Genomic DNA, 20,473 nt, shown 5'->3' with positions numbered 1-20,473 from the left:
ATTTACATGTATTCCCCATCCCAATCCCCCCTCCCACCTCCCTCTCTACCTGATCCCTCTGGGTCTTCCCAGTGCACCAGGCCCGAGCACTTGTCTCATGCATTCAACCTGGGCTGGTGATCTGTTTCACCCTAGATAATATACATGTTCGATGCTGTTCTCTCGAAACATCCCACCCTCGCCTTCTCCCACAGAGTTCAAAAGTCTGTTCTGTACTTCTGTGTCTCTTTTTCTGTTTTGCATATAGGGTTATCATTACCATCTTTCTAAATTCCATATCTTATATATTGCGTTTAATTACTACTGTATTGCCGTCTTTATCTTTCTGGCTACTTCACTCTGTATAATGGGCTCCAGCTTCATCCATCTCATTAGGACTGGTTCAAATGAATTCTTTTTAATGGCTGAGTAATATTCCATGGTGTATATGTACCACAGCTTCCTTATCCATTCATCTGCTGATAGACATCTAGGTTGCTTCCATGTCCTGGCTATTATAACAGTGCTGCGATGAACATTGGGGCGTGTTGCACGTGTCCTCTTTCAGATCTGGTTTCCTCATGTGTGTATGCCCAGAAGTGGGAATGCCTGTGTCATATTGGCGCTTCTATTTCCAGTTTTTAAGAATCCTCCACATCTGTTTTCCATAGCGGGCTGTTTACTAGTTTGCATTCCCACCAACAGTGTAAGAGGACGTTCCTTTCTCCACACCCTCTCCAGCATTTATTGCTTGTAGACTTTTGGATAGCAGCCATCCTGACTGGCGTGTAATGGTACCTCATTGTGGTTTTGATTTGCATTTCTCTGATAATGAGTGATGTTGAGCATCTTTTCATGTGTTTGTTAGCCATCTGTATGTCTTCTTTGGAGAAATGTCTGTTTAGTTCTTTGGCCCATTTTTTTGATTGGGTCATTTATTTTTCTGGAATTGAGCTGCAGGAGTTGCTTGTATATTTTTGAGATTAATCCTTTGTCTGTTTCTTCATTTGCTATTATTTTCTCCCAATCTGAGGGCTGTCTTTTCACCTTGCTTATAGTTTCCTTCGTTGTGCAAAAGCTTTTAAGTTTCATTAGGTCCCATTTGTTTATTTTTGCTTTTATTTCCATTACTCTGGAAGGTGGGTCATAGAGGATCCTCCCGTGGTTTATGTCAGAGAGTGTTTTGCCTATGTTTTCCTCTAGGAGTTTTATAGTTTCTGGGCTTACATTTAGATCTTTAATCCATTTTGAGTTTATTTTTGTGTTTGGTGTTAGAAAGTGTTCTAGTTTCATTCTTTTACAAGTGGTTGACCAGTTTTCCCAGCACCACTTGTTAAAGAGATTGTCTTTTCTCCATTATATATTCTTGCCTCCTTTGTCAAAGATAAGGTGTCCATAGGTGTGTGGATTTATCTCTGTGCTTTCTATTTTGTTCCATTGATCTATATTTCCATCTTTGTGCCAGTACCACACTGTCTTGATGACTATAACTTTGTAGTATAGTCTGAAGTCAGGCAGGTTGATTCCTCCAGTTCCATCTTCTTTCTCAAGATTGCTTTGGCTATTCGAGTTTTTTTGTATTTCCATACAAACTGTGAAATTATTTGTTCTAGTTCTGTGAAAAATACCGTTGGTAGCTTGATAGGGATTGCATTGAATCTATAGATTGCTTTGGGTAGTATACTCATTTTCACTGTATTGATTCTTCTGATCCATGAACATGGTATATTTCTCCATCTATTTGTGTTATCTTTGATTTCTTTCATCAGTGTTTTATAGTTTTCTGTATATAGGTCTTTTGTTTCCTTAGGTAGATTTATTCCTAAGTATTTTATTCTTTGCATTGTAATGGTGAATGGAATTGTTTCCTTAATTTTTAATTTCTCTTTCTGTTTTCTCATTGTTAGTGTATAGGAATGCAAGGGATTTCTGTGTGTTAATTTTATATCCTGCAACTTTACTGTATTCATTGATTAGCTCTAGTAATTTTCTGGTGGAATCTCTAGGGTTTTCTATGTAGAGGATCATGTCATCTGCAAACAGTGAGAGTTTTACTTCTTCTTTTCCAATCTGGATTCCTTTTATTTTAGGAACAAGACAAGGGTGCCCACTCTCACCACTACTATTCAACATAGTTTTGGAAGTTTTAGCCACAGCAATCAGAGAAGAACAAGAAATAAAAGGAATCCAGATTGGAAAAGAAGTAAAACTCTCACTGTTTGCAGATGACATGAGCTGGGTTTTATCTCTTGCAATCAAAAGTCCCAAGCAGGGAATTCCCTGGCGGCCCAATAGTTAAGACTCTTGAGCCTCCACTGCAGAGGGTGCCGGTTTGATCCCTGCTTGGGCAACTAGGATCCCACATGCCATGTGGCATGGCCAAAAATTTAAAAAATAAATAAAAATATAAAATAGATAAGCAACAAGGATTTACTGTATAGCACAGGGAAATTTTAAAAAAAAAGTCTGGAGCAATCTAGGAAATCTAAGTGTTTCTGTTCCAGTAGCAGAAAAAAATCAAGAATGTTTTAAAAAATAAAAAATGCATATTGGAGCTTGTCAAGTGCTTACTGGGATATTCTTATGCTGTCTCTCCCTTTCTGTTAACATAATGTCTTATATTAATAGATTTCCTAATATTGACTAGATATATTCCAAGGATGGGTTAAATTGGTCATTTAAAATTATTCCTCTAATGTATTGCTAAAACATATTTGCTTTAAAAATAGTATTTTAGGTCAATATTTTTAAGTACAACTTGTCAATGGGTAAGTATCAGAAAACTGATGGTTCATGATTCATATCCAGGCAGTTGATAAATTTTGTTTGTCCTATTGATATTTGTTTGTTCTGCTACTGCTGCTGCTAAGTCACGTCAGTCGTGTCCGACTCTGTGCGATCTCATAGACGGCAGCCCACCACTGTGTGTCCTATTGATATTTTAAAAATTGGGGGATTGAAGATCCAGCTCTTCTTGAAAAACTAGGTGGATTCAGTGAGCCTGAGTCTCTGTATGGAAAAGACCATCTGAGGATCGGACAGGTTGTCGTTGTTGTTGTTCTTCAGTCCCTCAGTCATATCTGACTCTTTGTGACCCCATGGACTGCAGCACACCAGACTCCTCTGTCCTCCACTATCTCCCAGAGTTCGCTCAAATTCATGTCCATTGAGTCCGTGATGCTATCTAACCACCTCATCCTCTGCTGCCCTCTTCTCTTCCTGCCGTCAATCTTTCCCAGCACCCGGGTCTTTTCCAATGAGTCAGCTCTTTTCTTCAGGTGGCCCACCTTTAAACTTGACAGGCTCTCCAATCCCCCCAGGACCCAGCACTCACAAGTGTGCAGCCCATATTTTCAGTTGGTCAGAGTCACACATTTGTGTCTCTTATCTGGTCTGTGAAGTCATTTGAATGTGTGACCCCTTTGTTTTCTTTTCTGTCCAGTCCTTTTCAAGTATTCTGGGCTCAAGAATGGAATGCTGTGTTTTTTGGAAGGGTGAAAGAAAGAATTTACCTATGCAGATATTGGGCCTTTGTACTTATTATTAGGCCTCTTTTATTTTTTTTCCAGAAGTTTTTCCCCTTCCCAAATGGTTGGAGCCTGCTTGCCTTCCCATCATAGCTACAGTCTGAGAATAGCTCACTGTGTCTGCCTTCCTGTGGCCTGAGGGTGGGGAAATGTCAGTTTGTGGGCAGCCTGGCCCCAAGGCCTACACTCGACTTTGATCTGAAATGTTTGCTGGACCCTTCCAAGGCTCACTCCACAAGCAGGAGGGTGTGCATCTGTTTCCTGGCAGTGGGAGACCCATCTTTGACCTTCATGTCATTTTCCCAACTCAGCTCTGTGCCTAAAGACTGTTTTGGCAGTCCTTGGATGTCTTTCCAGCTCCACTGGCTGCCCAGGTGGCAAGTCAGGCCTCCTACTGGCAAGGGTTTTGCACATTTTCCCCAGCTATGCGATCGCTGGCTTAGGTCAACGTCACTCCAAGTTGGAGGATATTAGCGACAGTTCCCAAGCTTCTCTCCAGCCCACCCAGCTTTCCCTCTTTCAGACCAGTGTGGAAGGCAGAGGAGAGAAGCTGGGATTTATGCTTCACTGCTCTAGCGTCTTCCATTTTTTTCCCCCCTTTGTCAGCATTTCTGGAAGTTTGTGGTTTCCAAAGTTAAGGAAACCCAAATTTGTGGAAGTCAGTGTAAAAAGCAACAAATGATCATACGTGCATTTCATGGTAGAGAAGCTTCTTGCATTGGTCTGGAATCAGTGAAGGAAAGTCGACTTGGAATCTGTAGCAATGACTTTTATCCTGCTATAACCAACCTGAAAAAAATCTGCTTAGAGAAACTTTCAGCATTCTAGACAAAGTCTTTTGTAAGAAATAATTTAATGGTATAGAGTCCTGCCTGCTTAAGAAAGGACTCATGAGGCTCTGAGGATGGAGCAGAGATGAAGGAATCTTGGATATTTATAAAGACTGGATCCAGATCTTATGTTTCTGTGGCCACAATAGGCAGAAAGTACAGTTCTAAGACCAGATTTTCAGGGACCAGTGTCTGTATAAACATGGGTTGTGACTGCAGTAAATTGGAGTGGACATCTCCTGCTTTTGTCTGCTCAGCCCTTTTCTTCATCATATGGTAACAGAGCTTGACCTCCTGGCCAAAATGATGGATGTATGATCCAAGCCAGGGAAAGCAAAGTCCTCTTATGGGATTTTTCAAATGGGATCTGGAAGAGAGAAGCTCGATTTTCTTAACGTCAGAGCCCTGTGGTCAGTGTGAAAAGTGAATCAGAAGGGAATGAGACCAACAGAAGGAGCCATGAGAGGGGGGGAAAAAAAGAGCTCAGGGTTCCACTAATTTCTGTAGCTGGTTCCACCCAGCTTTTCCCATGATTTGACAATTGGCTTGATAGGTTCCAACTTTGCTAAGCTCATTTGAATCAGGTTTGGAGAGTCTGAAGAGTCCTGACTAATGGACTACTACTCCTCAGGGACAGCTATGAGAAGTTGCATGTAATCACAGACTTTGCATTGGCTCTGCACCTCTGATTCCTCAAGGATTTAAGTCATTGCTTGGTCATGGAAGATTTTAGAGCAGCTTCTCTGAGTTAGAATTTCAGTGTGACTCTTCTTGCTTTAGTGAGCATGGTTTTTATTTTTGGTGTCTTTTAACTCAAATGACCATTATATCTACTACTGTGGGCAGGAATCCCTTAGAAGAAATGGAGTAGCCATCATGGTCAACAAAAGAGTCAGAAATGCAGTACTTGGTTGCAGTCTCAAAAACGACAGAATGATCTCTGTTCATTTCCAAGGCAAACCATTCAATATCACAGTAATCCAAGCCTATGCCCCAACCAGTAATGCTGAAGAAGCTGAAGTTGAACGGTTCTATGAAGACCTACAAGACCTTTTAGAACTAACACCCAAAAAGGATGTCCTTTTCATTCTAGGGGACTGGAATGCATAAGTAGGAAATCAAGAAACACCTGGAGTAACAGGCAAATTTGGCCTTGGAGCAGGGCAGAGGCTAATAGAGTTTTGCCAAAAGAACGCACTGGTCATAGCAAACACCCTCTTCCAACAACACAAGAGAAGACTCTACACATGCACATCTACAGACGGTCAACACCGAAATCAGATTGATTATATTCTTTGTAGCCAAAGATGGAGAAGCTCTATACAGTCAGCAAAAACAAGACAGGGAGCTGACTGTGGCTCAGATCATGAACTCCTTATTGCCAAATTCAGACTGAAATTGAAGAAAGTAGGGAAAACCACTAGACCATTCAGGTATGACCTAAATCAAATCCCTTATGATTATACAGTGGAAGTGAGAAATAGATTTAAGGGAGTAGATCTGATAGACAGAGTGCCTGTTGAACTATGGACGGGGGTTTGTGACATTGTACAGGAGACAGGGATCAAGACCATCCCCATGGAAAATAAATGCAGAAAAGCAAAATGGTTGTCTGAGGAGGCCTTACAAACAGCTGTGAAATGAAGAGAAGCGAAAAGCAAAGGAGAAAAGGAAAGATAATCCCATTTGAATGCAGAGTTCCAAAGAATAGCAAAGAGAGATAAGAAAGCCTTCCTCAGCGATCAATGCAAAGAAATAGAGGAAAACAACAGAACGGGAAAGACTAGAGATCTCTTCAAGAAAATTAGAGATACCAAGGGAACATTTCATGCAAAGAAGGGCACAATAAAGGACAGAAACAGTATGGACCTAACAGAAGCAGAAGATATTAAGAAGAGGTGGCAAGAATACACAGAAGAACTGTACAAAAAAGGTCTTAATGACCTGGATAATCACAATGGTGTGATCACTCACCTAGAGACAAACATCCTGGAATGTGAAGTCAAGTGGGCCTTAGAAAGCATCAGTAGGAACAAAGCTAGTGGAGGTGATGGAATTCCAGTTGAGCTATTTCAAATCCTGAAAGATGATGCTGTGAAAGTGCTGCACTCAATATGCCAGCGAATCTGGAAAACTCAGCAGTGGCCACAGGACTGGAAAAGGTCAGTTTTCATTCCAATCCCAAAGAAAGTCAATCCCAAAGAATGCTCAAACTACTGTACAATTGCCCTCATCTCACACACTGGTAAAGTAATGACCAAAATTCTCCAATCCAGGCTTCAGCAATACATGAATCGTAAACTTCCAGATGTTCAAGCTGGTTTTAGAAAAGGCAGAGGAACTAGAGATCAAATTGCCAACATCTGTTGGATCATTGAAAAAGCGAGAGAGTTCCAGAAAAACATCTATTTCTGTTTTTTTGACCACGCCAAAGCCTTTGACTGTGTGAATCACAATAAACTGTGGAAAATTCTGAAAGAGGTGGGAATACCAGACCACCTGACCTGCCTCTTGAGAAACCTGTATGCAGGTCAGGAAGCAACAGTTAGAACTGGACATGGAACAACAGACTGGTTCCAAATAGGAAAAGGAGTATGTCAAGGCTGTATATTTTCACCCTGCTTATTTAAACATATGCAGAGTACATCATGAGAAACGCTGGGCTGGAAGAAGCACAAGCTGGAATCAAGATTGCTGGAAGAAATATCAATAACCTCAGATATGCAGATGACACCACCCTTATGGCAGAAAGTGAGGAAGAACTAAAGAGCCTCTTGATGAAAGTGAAAGAGGAGAGTGAAAACGTTGGCTTGAGACTCGACATTCAGAAAACTAAGATCATGGCATCTGGTCCCATCACTTCATGGCAAATAGATGGGGAGACAGTGGAAACAGTGAGAGACTTTATTTTGGGGGGCTCCAAAATCACTGCAGATGGTGATTGCAGCCATGAAATTAAAAGACACTTGCTCCTTGGAAGGAAAGTTATGACCAACCTAGATAGCATATTAAAAAGCAGAGACATTATTTTGCCAGCAAAGGTTCATCTGGTCAAGGCTATGGTTTTTCCAGTGGTCATGTATGGATGTGAGATTTGAACTGTGAAGAAAGCTGAGTGCCGAAGAATGGATGCTTTTGAACTGTGGTGTTGGAGAAGACTGTTGAGAGTCCCTTGGACTGCAAGGAGATCCAACCAGTCCATCCTAAAGGAGATCAGTCCTGGGTGTTCATTGGAAGGACTGATACTGAAGCTGAAACTCCAATACTTTGGCCACCTCATGCGAAGAGCTGACTCATTGGAAAAGACCCTGATGCTGGGAGGGATTGGGGGCAGGAGGAGAAGGGGACGACAGAGGATGAGATGGCTGGATGGCATCACTGACTCGATGGACATGAGTTTGAGTAAACTCCAGGAGTGGTGATAGACAGGGAGGACTGGCGGACTGTGATTCACGGGGTCGCAAAGATTCAGACAGGACTGAGCGACTGAACTGAACTGAATTTTTAAAAATTAATTAAGGTGGATGCTTGAGAGAACAAAGGAGCAGATAAAGAAAGGATTCATTCAAAAAAAAAAAAAAAAAGAAAGAAAGGATTCATTCAGAGTTCCCTTGTAGAGAGAATCTCAACATGTAGGAAGTACTGGTGGTGTCCGGATGCTGTGACTAGCGGGGGCCATGAGAGGCTAGTCTGTTTCTCTTCATCCCCTTCATTGCTTCATATAATTATCATTTCATTTTTGTGGTAAGAACAATTAAGATATAGTCTCTTAGCAACTTTGAAATTTATAATACAGTCTTGCTGGCTGTAAATTCTATGCTGTGCATTAGATCTCTGGGACTTGTTTATCTATTAGTTGAAAGTTTTCCTCCTAAATGAAGGAGGAAACAAACAGAACAGGCTCTGTCTTGAAAGCAGGACTCCATCTTGGGCCTGACTGTGGACTTTGAGCTATATGCCCAGTATCTATGGAAACGACATACCAACTGTAAAACCAGGCCCCTGGAAGGAAGAGCCCCAGGGCTCTCCATCACCTAAAAGAATACCCTAATTACCTGTGTAACCAAATAGAATCATACATTCTATTATGCTTATTGGGGTATGACCACGGCCTATTGAGAACTGGCCACTGTTAACTACCTAGGCTTAAGGCATATGAATCACAGGTGAACTTTGATTGTATCTTTCTTTTCTTTGGTTCAGACTAGTTTCAGGGAATTTGGGGAGGTGGGTTTGGGCATGTATACTTAGGGTATATAAGGTTTTCACAAAAACTGGTCGGGGTCCTTGGCAAAGAGGAGACTCTGCCTTGGGCCCGCCAGTGTGATAATCTGCACTCCACTATCTGCATTGTCCTTCTGAGTGAGTTTGTTTCCCGGAACGCAGGGCTATAGCATAAGCACCATTTCCCTAGTTTCCCCCTCCCCAGCCCCCAACCCCCTCACCCCCACCCCTACCCCCACCTCCGCACCACTTCCCAGACCCTTGTAACCACTATTCTACACTAGAGAGTTCAGCTTTTTTAGTTTCCACACATAAATGATATCCTACAGTATTTGTCTTTCTCTTTCTGACTCATCTTGCTTAGCATAATGCTCTCAGGGGTCGTTCATTTTGTTGCAAATGGCAAAATTTCCTCCCTTCTCAGGTCTGAGTGGCGTTCTGTCTTATACGGAGAGCACAGATTCCTTATTCATCTGCTGATGGACACTTAGGTTGTTTCGCTGTCTGGGCAGGAAAACAGGACTTATCCTGCCATCCTGGGCAGGATGGGCAGAAGGAAGGACTGGCTGAGTCATTCTTAAGAAGCCTCTGAAAAAAAAAAAAGAAAAAAAGAAGCCTCTAACACTAGGAGGATCCACTGGAGCTGTGAGTTGGGATCAGTAACATACCTGTGCATCTAACAGTCATGGGGTTTGAGAAGCCCAAAGAAGGGAGTATGGCCTTGGATAAGACAACTCTCATCAGTCCAGCCTCTCTCAGAAGAGGACTGACCACTGGCAGCAAATCCAGCCTTTGGGGGACACTGGCCATCTGTCCTGAAGAGGAATCTGGGCTGCCCATCTCAGTGTTCACTGCTTATCTTGTTATTTTTACTTTACTTGCTAGTTGTCTTTTTTTTCACTGCCCGGAGAATCCAGCATTTCCAAGGGAAATTATGGCACTATGACCCTCTTTTCTTCCTGGCCAGCTTTTAGGCATTTGTAAGTCTGCTGCAGATTCAACCCTCTTCCATGCTGGCAAAACAAACCAAAAAAAGAAGATATCTAGCATGTCAATTAATTGACTCATTTCATTTGTTCATGTGTGCCCTACAGTGTGCCCAGGCATGGTTCCAAGACTTGGAAATACAGTATTCAAAACTTATGCTTGCCAGGTGGCGCTAGTGGTAAAGAACCTGCTTACAAATGCAGGTGGGTTCAGCCCCTGGGCTGGGAAAATGCCCTGGAGAAGGAAATGGCAACCCATTTCAGTATTCTCGCCTGGAGAATTCCATGGACAAAGGAGCCTTGTGGGCTACAGTCCATGGGGTCATAAGAGTTGGACACAACTTAGCAACTAAACAACAACAAAAGGGAAGGTAGACAGTAAAATAACACACAAATATATAGTGGTAGATAATGCTACGTTAAGTGGGGGAAAAATAGAATTAGGTTAAAGAGATAATGACGGAAGTAAGGGACTCTTACTTTATTTCTTAAGATTTTGTATTTATTTATTGGTTGTGCCAGGTCTTAGTTGTGGCATGCAAACTCTTACTTGCAGCACATGAGATCTAGTTCCCTGACCAGGGATCGAACCCATGCCCCCCTGCATTTGGAGCATGGAGTCTTAGCCACTGGACCACCAGGGAAGTCCCAGGAATATAACTTTAAACAGGGACCTTGAAAGGCTTTTCTGACAAAATGACATTTGAGCAGAGACCAGAAGGAAAAGGAGGCAGAATAAATATGAGCCTCTGGGACAAGCATATTCTAGGCAGAGGACACAGCAGGGGCAAAGGTCCTAAGAGCTTGGCATGTTCAAGGAACTAGAGAGAGATCAGTGTGGCTGGAGTGGAGTGGGGAGCGAGGGAGGAAGACAGTGGGGGATTAGGTCACAGAGGTAGCCAGGATCAGATCAGGTGGGGCCCTGCAGATTCTTGTAAGTTTTGTCTTTTCCCTTGAGCAGGATGTGAGCCATGGTTGAGTTTGAGGAGACACTGAGATGATCTGACTTGGGTTTTGTTTCTGTTATTTTTAAAAAATCGTCCTTTTAAACTTTTATTTTATTTTTTGCTTATTTTTTTTTGGCTGTGCCTCACAGCATGTGCATGCATGCGTGCTAAGTCACTTCAGTCATAACCGACTCTTTGTGACCCTTGACTGTAGCCCGCCAGGCTCCTCTGTCCATGGGATTCTCCAGGCAAGAATACTGGAGTGGGTTGCTATTTCCTCCTCCAGGGGATCTTCCCAACCCAGGGATTGAACCCACATCTCTTATGTCTCCTGCATTGGGAGGTGGGTTCTTTACCACTAGCGCCAGCTGGGAGGCATGTGGGATCTTATGAATAGTTTCCCAACCAGAGATCCTCTTGCAGTGGAAGCTTGGAGTCTTAACCACTGGACTGCTAGGGAAGTCCCCTAACTTGGATTTTAGAAGGAGCACTTTAGCAGCTATGTGAAGAGTGGGAAGGAGGAGGACCAGAATGGAGGCAAGAATGACAGTCCAGGAAGACACAAGACACGCCTGGGACAGCAAATGCATCACACACAGAGCCCCACACTTCACAGCTTCTACTGGAGAGTGAGTATTGGTGGGGAAGAGGTCAGGCTGAGCCCTACAGCTCTCCAGCATGCAGAGGCTTGATTCACTGGATGGACTGCTGCTAAGAGCACCCCTTTCCCAAGGTGCTACTGCCCATATGGTGTTTCCCAGGTTAAAGCAAAATTTTTTGGTCATTTCATTGAAATTTGGGGGAATAGGAAGATTAAATACATAAATTCAAATCTTGGTCTTTCTTTTTATTGAAGTATAGTTTATTTCCCAGGTGGCACTAGTGGTAAAGAACCCATCTGCCAAGGTATAAGAAATGCAGGTTTGTTCCCTGGGTCCGGAAGATCCCCTGGAGAAGGGCACAGCAACCCATTCCAGCATCCTTGCCTGGAGAATCCATGGACAGATAAGCCTGGTGGGCTACAGTCCATAGGGTCGAAAAGAGATGGACATTACTGAAGGGACTTAGCACACATACATAGTAGATTTACAGTGTTATTTTTGTTGTACAGATTTTGTATGTATGCTATACATATTTTGTTATTTATGTTATGTATGTTATACATATAATATGTATGTGTGTATATATGTATATATAAATATATATGTATATATATATTCTTTTTCATATCCTTTTCCATTATGACTTATCACAGGATATTGAATGTAGTTCCTTGTGCTCTACAGTAGGACCTTGTTGTTTATCCATCCTATATATAATAGTTTGCATCAGCTAACTCCAAACTCCCTATCTGTCCTTCTCGCACCTGCCTTCCCTTGGCAACCACAATCAAATCTTGGTATTGACTGGAATGGTTAAGTAAGATTGAAATGAATTGAATTATTTATGTTAAAGAAGGAGGTCTATGTATTAGGCTTTTCTTCTTTTCTTCAGACCCTTCTAAGGATTCTACATGCCAGTTTCAAAGCTGTTCCCGTCCACAGCAATGCCTGCCTTTCCATCTGGAATGTTTACAAACTCTACCATTCCTTCATCCTTCTGGTTATGCTTGTTCATGGCATGGCCATTTTCTTCTGCTAGGAACTTTGTTGTTGTTCACTTGCTAAGTCATGTCTGACTCTTTTTGATGCCATGGACCGTAGAAAGCCAGGCTCCTCTGTCTTTCACTATCTCCCAGGGTTTGCTCAAACTCATATTCATTGAGTCAGTGATGCTATTCAACTACCTTATCCTCTGTCTCCCTCGTCTCCTTTTGTCTTCAATCTTTCCTAGCATCAGGGTCTTTTCCAATGAGTCGGCTCTTCCCATCAGGTAGCCAAAGTATTGGAGCTTCAGCATCAGTCCTTCCAATGAATATTCAGGGTTGATTTCCTTTAGGATTGCCTGGTTTGATCTCCTTGCAGTCCAAGGGACTCTCAAGAATTTTCTCCAGCATCAGTTCTCTAGCACTCAGCCTTCTTTATGGTACAGCTCTCACATCTGTACATGACTACTGGAAAAACCATGGCTTTGACTATTTGAATCTTTGTCAGCAAAGAGATGCCTCTGCTTTTTAATATGCTGTCTAGGTTTGTCATAGCTTTCCTTTCAAGGAGCAAGCGTCTTTTGATTTCATGGTTACAGTCACCATCTGCAGTGATTTGGGAGCCCAAGAAAATAAAATCTGTCACTGCTTCCACATTTCCCCTTCTATTTGCCTTGAAGTGATGGGACCAGATGCTATGATCTTAGTTTTTTGAATGTTGAATTACCTGTGCTCAATAACTCTGTTATCCTTGTCTTCACATCTCTTATGGCCAGAGGCCAGTTTCCCCATACTCTCTGGACTCTCATTGTCTGTGGAATGTAAAACTTTCTATTCCTGATCATTTTTTACTTTATTAAAATACTGTCTGATTCAGTTTTTGGCAGAGGATTCACTGGACTGTATTTATTGGCCATATTGTTATCTACTTAAACAAAGGAGAAAGAAATTAGAGCTGTTTAATGAGGTTCAAAGCCAAGGCGATCCCTGGAATCCCCTTTGGTCTCTGCCTTTTCAAATTATGCTCAAAACTATTATTCTGTGTAAAGAGAAATAGAGAACAGAAGGGAGCCACTGTGTTTCTTTAGGATGTTGATTAGCTTCTGTCACGTAGGAATCAGGGTCTCCCCTGGGTCTTGTCAGACGTGAACTTCAGCCCCTAAAGTATTTGGAAGAGTTGGTTTCTTGTTTGGAAGCCATAATTAACCTAACTCATCATACATCTGGAGCCAGGAGTCACGTTTCTCCAAATCACCACTCCTACAAGATTTCTTCTTCTTAAAGAAGTGTTCCCATAAGGTTCAGTGTATTCTGTCTGGTCAAACTCCATTGTTCCCTCACAGGTTAAGAAAGTGGAAGAACAAAGCATTAGAACATAGGGAAATGATAACCTTAGACATTGAGAAAGTGAAACAAAAGCCTCTGTATACACATCAGTTAGTGTATATTTTTGTAAAGCTCACCAGTGCTCTTCTTGAGCTGCTCAAATCCCAAGTAGATTAGGAAATACTGGTTTCTGTTTATGACAAACATAGTCTGCATTCACTTTTGACTTCTTGGAGAGTGAGTGGTATGTTTCATACGAAATGATGATTTCTTTTGAAGAAACATCTTGATGAGGATGAGAAAGACAAAACTCCCTGAGCACAGCCTAGGTGCCAGAGAGGAGTTGAAGGAAGCACTAATTTGCTCTGCCTGATCATGTGGGAGAATTGGGGTTTCCCAAGGTATCCCCAGAATGAGAGAAGACCAGGGGGACTTACATATGCCTGCAGGATTCCTTCATCTTGTTCTCTGCTTGAATGAACTTGGCACATAGTAGATGCTCAATAAATGTTTGCCAACTCAATGGAAAGCAAGGGGAATGTGAGGAACTCTTGGGGGAGAATCCTGTTTGACTTCTCATAATTTAGGGTCTAGGAGCTCAAGCCATTCAACTTGAACATCAGAGGAATGAGGGATCCAGAAAAGTTGGAAAAGATTGGAACTGGAAACCTTTGATTACATTCATTTTATAGTTATGAAAGCTAAGCTCAGAAAAGTTAAATGATCTGCCTAAAGTTATTATGAAATTTGAGTAGGAGCATTAGGGCTTGACCCAAATCATCCTGCTCTGAGTTTTGTCTTGATTATCTGTTACTTTTGTAACATTTTGTCTGTCCTCTTGTCTGTCCATTCTTAGGCTCTAACTACTTTTTTATTTTACTTTATGGTTTATTACAGGGCTGCCCAGGTAGCTCACTGGTAAAGAAACCACCTACTAATGTAGGAGATGCAGTTTCAATCCCTGGATTGGGAAGATTCCCCTGGAGAAGGAAATAGCAACCCACTCCAGTATTCTTGCCTGGGAAATCCCATGGACAGAAGAGCCCCAGAAAGCTACAGTCCATGGGGTCACAAAGACTCAGACACAACTTAGTGACTGAACAACAGCATGGTTTATTATAGATATGGAATGTATTTTCCTATGTTATAGAGTAGGACTGTGTTATTTATTCATCCTACATCTAATAGTTTATATCTGCTAATCCCAAACTCCCAATCCATCTCTCCCCCACCCCTCATCCCCTTGGCAGCCATAAGTCTGTTCTCTATGTTTGTTTACCTGTTTCTGTTTTCATAGATATGTTCATTTGTGTTGTATTTTAGATTCCACAGATAAATGATATTATGTATTTGTCTTTCTCTTTCTGACTTACTTCACTTAGTATGATAATCTCTAGGTCCATCCTTGTAGCTGCAAATGGCATTATTTCATTCTTTTCTATGGCATACACACACACACACACACACACACCACATCTTCTTTATCTATTTATCTGTCAATAGACATTTAGGTTGCTTCCATGTCTTGGCTATTATAAATAGTGTTGTTATGTACATTGGGGTGCATGTATCTTTTTTAATTATAGTTTTGTTGAGATGTATGTCCAGGAGTTGAATTTCTGGGTCTTATGGCAAGGTTTCCCTGGTAGCTCAGCTGGTAAAGAATCCACCTGCAATGCAGGAGACCCCGATTCAATTCCTGGGTGGGGAAGATCCCCTGGAGAGAGGAAAGGCTACCCACTCCAGTATTGCTGGGCTTCCCTGGCGGCTGAGGTGGTAAAGAATCTGCCTGCAATATGGGAGACCTGGGTTCGATCCCTGGATTGGGAAGATCCCCTGGAGGAGGGCATAGCAACCCACTCCAGTATTCTTGCCTGGAGAATCCCTATGGACAGAGGAGCCTGGTGGGCTATAGTCCATAGGGTTTCGAAGAGTCAGACATGACTGAGCAACTAAGCACATGGCAACTCTGCTTTTAGTTTTTTGAGGACCCTGCATATTGTTTTCCATAGTGACTGCACCAGTTTATATTCCTGCTAATGATGTAGAAGGCCTCAATTCCGTTCAGTGCAGTCACTCAGTCCTGTCATGAGAACAGCATGAACAATAGAAGATCTAATCACTGCTTTTCGGGCCATAGTCTAACTTTATTGAAGTGCAAAAGGAAATGGAATCATGCAGTAGGTTCCAAAGTGACTATTTACCAAACTACTGTGAAGGCTTTTGTTCTCCAAGAGAGCTGAACATTTTAGAAGGGAGTAAGGAAGGCATCAATAAAGTCAAATGGACACGGATTGCCCAATGATCTATTTCAAGGGGACTCTTGGCATGAAATATAGATCCACACCCACCCCTAGTTATGGTTCATTTCTCTCGCTAATAGTCTCAGTCTCAGTGGCTGTTAGTGAATAATAGGTGTTATTTTCATGCCTGATAAGTGATTCAGCCAGATCTCAGGGACGTGTCCTCCCAGGAGAAAGGAACCAACATGTTTCTCAAAAAGGACATTCACTAGGGTGGATAAAAAATGAGAGGAGTGAAATTTGTTTGTGATTAGGAAGTTTGCTCAGAGTCATGGCCTAGAAGTTGCAAGGAATAGAAAGTAAAGATGCAGATTTGTGCAGTTCTCCTGTTTGCCTCTGGCTGGGTTCTTGCTGGGTGAAGGAGCAGAGGTGGCAGACGCTTGGACTGGTACTGAATTGGGCTCAGAAATTCCTGATGCGCAAGCTGGCTGTGTGGCTGAGGAGAGAGCTCCGGCAGGCTTGGGAAGGAAGTGGTGCCACGTGGAAGCTCCCTGGGCCCTGAGGTCTTGGTGTGAGAGCTGGTGGACAGTGGGCAGAGCTGAAGAGGAGGGAGAGAGCAGTTTGGATTTAACCTGAGAGAAAAGAGACAAAGTTGGGAAAAGGGAGCAATTGAAGGGTGGATGCTGGAGAAGGGGGACTCTTCTTTGAGGCTGGTGGGAAGGTTGGGGAGACCAGCCCAGAGAGTGAGGAATTCTGAACTGGAAGCCAGAGTAAGTTGAGACACTGCCAAATGAAACCCCATGGTGGATGCGCTCAGATGACACGATGGCCCAGCAGTCCTGTGGGAGCACCCAGTCAGGCACTGGCCACCGTTCAGATCCGATGTGCATCCAACCAACAGTGCATTTCAGCACCTCTTCCCATACCCTTAGTTAGCCTGAGAGAGGTGTAGAGAATAACTGGTTAGAAGATCAGAGAAGCTGGAACAAGATGGCAACAGGGTCCCATTAAAAAAATTTTTTTTAATTACTTTTGTTTATTTATTTGACTGTACCAGGTCTTAGTTGCGGCACACAGGATCTTTAGTTGTGGTGTGTGAGATCTAATTCCCCGACCAGGGATCAAACATAGGCCCCCTGCATTGGAAGCATTCAGTCTTAGCCACTCGACCACCAAGGAAGTCCCAGCAGGGTCCTTTTTAGGGAGCTTCCCATGCGTGGGGCAGCCAAGTCATTTTCCTTGCACCCCCACCATGTCTAGCCTTCCTGTGGGCACCACTGTTTGTATCGACAGAAATGAGCATGGAGGAGCCTCTAGAAACTCCTTCTTTTTCTGGTTGGCACCTGGGATCTAGTTCCCCAACTAGGGATCAAACCTGCACCCCCTGCAGTGGAAGCACAGAGTCTTAACCACTGCACTGCCAGAGAAGTCCCTCCAGAGACTCTTAAGATCAAGTGCTCAGGGAACAGTACGGACAAGCTGGGCGATTCTTGTTCTCCAGACCTTTTGGCTAGTCATCAAACTGTCAGGAATAAAAATATCATGGACTCCATCTGACTTCCTCTAATGGATTTTTTTTTTTTTTTTTTAAGAAGTGGAGCAGATGTTTCACACAACAAGAAAGAATACTTAAGGTTTGCAGGTGGAATGAGATCTGTATTGCGGCACTTAAAGGGCACTTGTATGGGAATATGCACACAGTTACGTTCCACCAAATTTATTTAAAATATTTATTTTATTTATTTATTTGGCTGTACTGGGTCTTAGTTGTAGCATGCGGGCTCTGGTTCCCTGACCAGGGATCAAACCCAGGCCCCTGGCATTGGGAGCGCCAAGTCTTAACCACTAGACCACCAGGGAAGCCCCTGCAGCCAGCTTTGAAGGCAAATTTTCCCTTCGCTGATACAAGTGGCATGTTGTTGGGTGATGGGTATATTTTATCAATGATACTGTTGAAATCCTTGGTCCACTACATCATGAAAGACATCATCCTTCACTTTCTGCTTTTTACTAGTTCCATTTTTTTTATTTTGAAGGTTAAGGGTGGGCTCATTGTTGTTTATCATGGGAGTTACTTAAGTGAATACTGATGCGCGGTTTCTGTTTGCACACGGTTGCATGGCTTTTACAGTCATTGTTTTAACATTTTGTGAGCTCCCACTCAACACCAGGGACATTGACAGCTGCTGGATACAATTATGAAAAGATGTCATCACCATCCTTCAGAGCATATGGAATGGACACAGGCCATATAGGAATGACCACTAAAACAGAGGTACACGCAGATCTCTGGAGTCAGGAGACCTGGTTCTGAGATGTAGGTTTCCTTGGCAATCTGGAAACCCCAGAGAAGTCACACACCTCCTTTGAGACAGGAGAAAGTCTCTGCCAGAGAGGCAAGCATTTCCCCTTGACAGCCGACAGAGTAGGACCTGGAACCCAGGTGTATCAGGGACCATCCCTTTCATCCCTGTGGCCTCACACTGCTTGGATGGTCAAGAGAACTCCCAAAGGAGAAAAAGGTCATTGCATATCTGAACTTCCCACTATGTGTGGAAGACTTATGTATGATAAAACATATGAATAAAAGCACCCATTTTTCTTAACCATTATTTTTTCATGCCTTATCACTCTGATGAAGAAACCAGAGATGTGTTAGAGAATGTTTCTTCTGCTAAACTGGGGTGCTCATTAGACCAAAGCTGACAGTGACAGCTTTGTGCCAGCATGTCTGTGGGATGTGGAAGAGAACAGAGAAACCTGTTTGAAAGATGGTTCTTGTCCCACAGCAGATTTCCTAATCCATTTTCCCTAATTCTTCACACTTATGAATAATTCATTGAACAGTCTGAACTTGTGGCAGAGACAATTCTTTAAAAAAAAAACCTAGCTCTTTGTCTTTAATTGTTCTATGACAGATTGCTCATTCCTTTTCCTTAGTGGTGGATCAGGTAGATCTGAAGCTTTGGTATAAAATGTCACGAGCACATTGAATTGAATTCTTGCTTCTCTCCTTGCCCAGCCTGGCTTCAGCATGAGGGGCCTGGAGTGGATGGAATTGGGCTTCTCTTGTACACAGCCCTCCTCTGCCTCTGTGGAGTCACCTTTTCCTGCAGTGCACTAGGGATTGATGCTTCTAGGGACCTGTCTCTGTGGGTGTTGCTGCTTTCCTGTCATGGCTGTCTGGGTAGCAGGTGCTCAGATAACAGCTTTTGAGGGCCCCATGTGTGAATCTAGTGGAAGTTCCTTTTAGAAGTCAAAGCTATGGTTTTTCTAGTAGTCATGTATAGATGTGAGAGTTGGACCATAAAGAAGGCTTAGTGCTGAAGAACTGATGCTTTCAAAGTGTGATGCTGGAGAAGACTGTTGAGAGCCCCTTGGACTACAAGGAGATCAAATCAGTCAATCCTAAAGGAAATCAACCCTGAATATTCATTGGAAGGACTGTTTCTGAAGCTGAAGCTGCAATACTTTGGCCACCTGATGCAAAGAGCCAATTCATTGGAAAAGACCCTGATGCTAGGAAAGATTGAGGGCAGGAGGAGAAGGCAGTGACAGAGGATGAGAAGGCAGTGATAGAGGATGAGATGGTTAAATATCATCACCAACTCCATGGCCATGAGTTTGAGCAAACTCCAGGAGATAGTGAAGGACAGGGAAGCCTAATGTGCTGCAGTCCATGGGGTCACAAGGAGTCAGACATGACTGAGTGACTGAACAACAACTGACCTTCACAGTTCCCTGATATAGGAGATCCATTCTGACCAGGCCTGACCTCTTTTGATTCCCTAAGCTCCCACCTTGATGACCTATCTAGAGATTCCCACTAGTGAGGTTTTTTCAATCTGCTGACCATCCTTTTTGAATGACATACCAGCAAGAAGACAGTCTTGGCTGTTTCTGTTGTGCCTGCCATTCTAAGACAAATCCATGTATCCTTTTTTTAAAAATGTATTTTTTGTTAATTAATTTTTATTGGCGTATAGTGGCTTTACAACGTTGTGTTAGTTTATGCCGTACAGCAAAGTGAACCAGCTATAAAAGTGAAAGTGAAAGTTGCTCAGTTGTGTCCCACTCTTTGTGACCCGATGGACTAACAGTCCATGGAATTCTCCAGGCCAGAATACTGGAGTGGGTAGCTATTGCCTTCTCCAGGGGATTGTCCCAACACAGGGATTGAACCAGGTCTTGAACGCAGGTCTCCCTCATTTCAGGCAGATTCTTTACCAGCTGAGCCACCAGGGAAGTCCAAGAATACTAGAGTGGGTAGTCTATCCCTTCTCCAGGGGATCTTCTCGACCCAGGAATTGAACTGGGGTCTCCTGCATTGCAGGCGGATTCTTTACCAGCTGAGCTATATGTATACATATATCTCCTCTTTTATGGATTTCTTTCCCATTTAGGTTACTACAGAGCACTGAGCAGAGCTCCCTGTGCTGTAGAGGAGGCTTTCATTACTTACCTAGTTTTTACATAGTATCAGTAGTGTGTATATATGTCAATTCCAGTCTCCCAGCTCTTCCCATTACCCTTCCCCGCTTGGTATCCATATGTTTGTTCTCTATGCCTATGTCTGTTTTGCATAAGGTCATTTATACCATTTTTCTAGATTCCACATATATGCATGAATATTCGGTATTTGTTTTCTCTTTGACTCCCTTCACTCTGTATGGTGGTCCAGGAAATTCATGTATTCTTGATTCTCCAAGTTGTGGGAATTCAAATGGCCACTTGCCACCCCTCCTTCCACCTGCCATTCCTCTCCAGTTCTCTTTCCCTCCCATTCCAATGGAAGGCATGGAAGCACTTCAACCCAACTGTGACTA

At 42.8% G+C, this 20,473-nt stretch overlaps 1 non-coding gene across 1 annotated transcript; it reads right to left on the bottom strand.

Annotated features, from left to right (window-relative positions):
• Positions 1–17,434: 17,434 nt before the first annotated feature.
• On the bottom strand, positions 17,435–17,507 carry TRNAG-CCC. Its single transcript has one exon. It is a non-coding gene; the product is annotated as a tRNA-Gly (tRNA).
• Positions 17,508–20,473: the final 2,966 nt, after the last annotated feature.

This window comes from Cervus canadensis, chromosome 17 (genome assembly GCF_019320065.1).
Source record: "Cervus canadensis isolate Bull #8, Minnesota chromosome 17, ASM1932006v1, whole genome shotgun sequence".
Lineage (NCBI taxonomy): Eukaryota > Metazoa > Chordata > Mammalia > Artiodactyla > Cervidae > Cervus > Cervus canadensis.
This window is presented reverse-complemented; position numbering and strand designations above follow the sequence as displayed.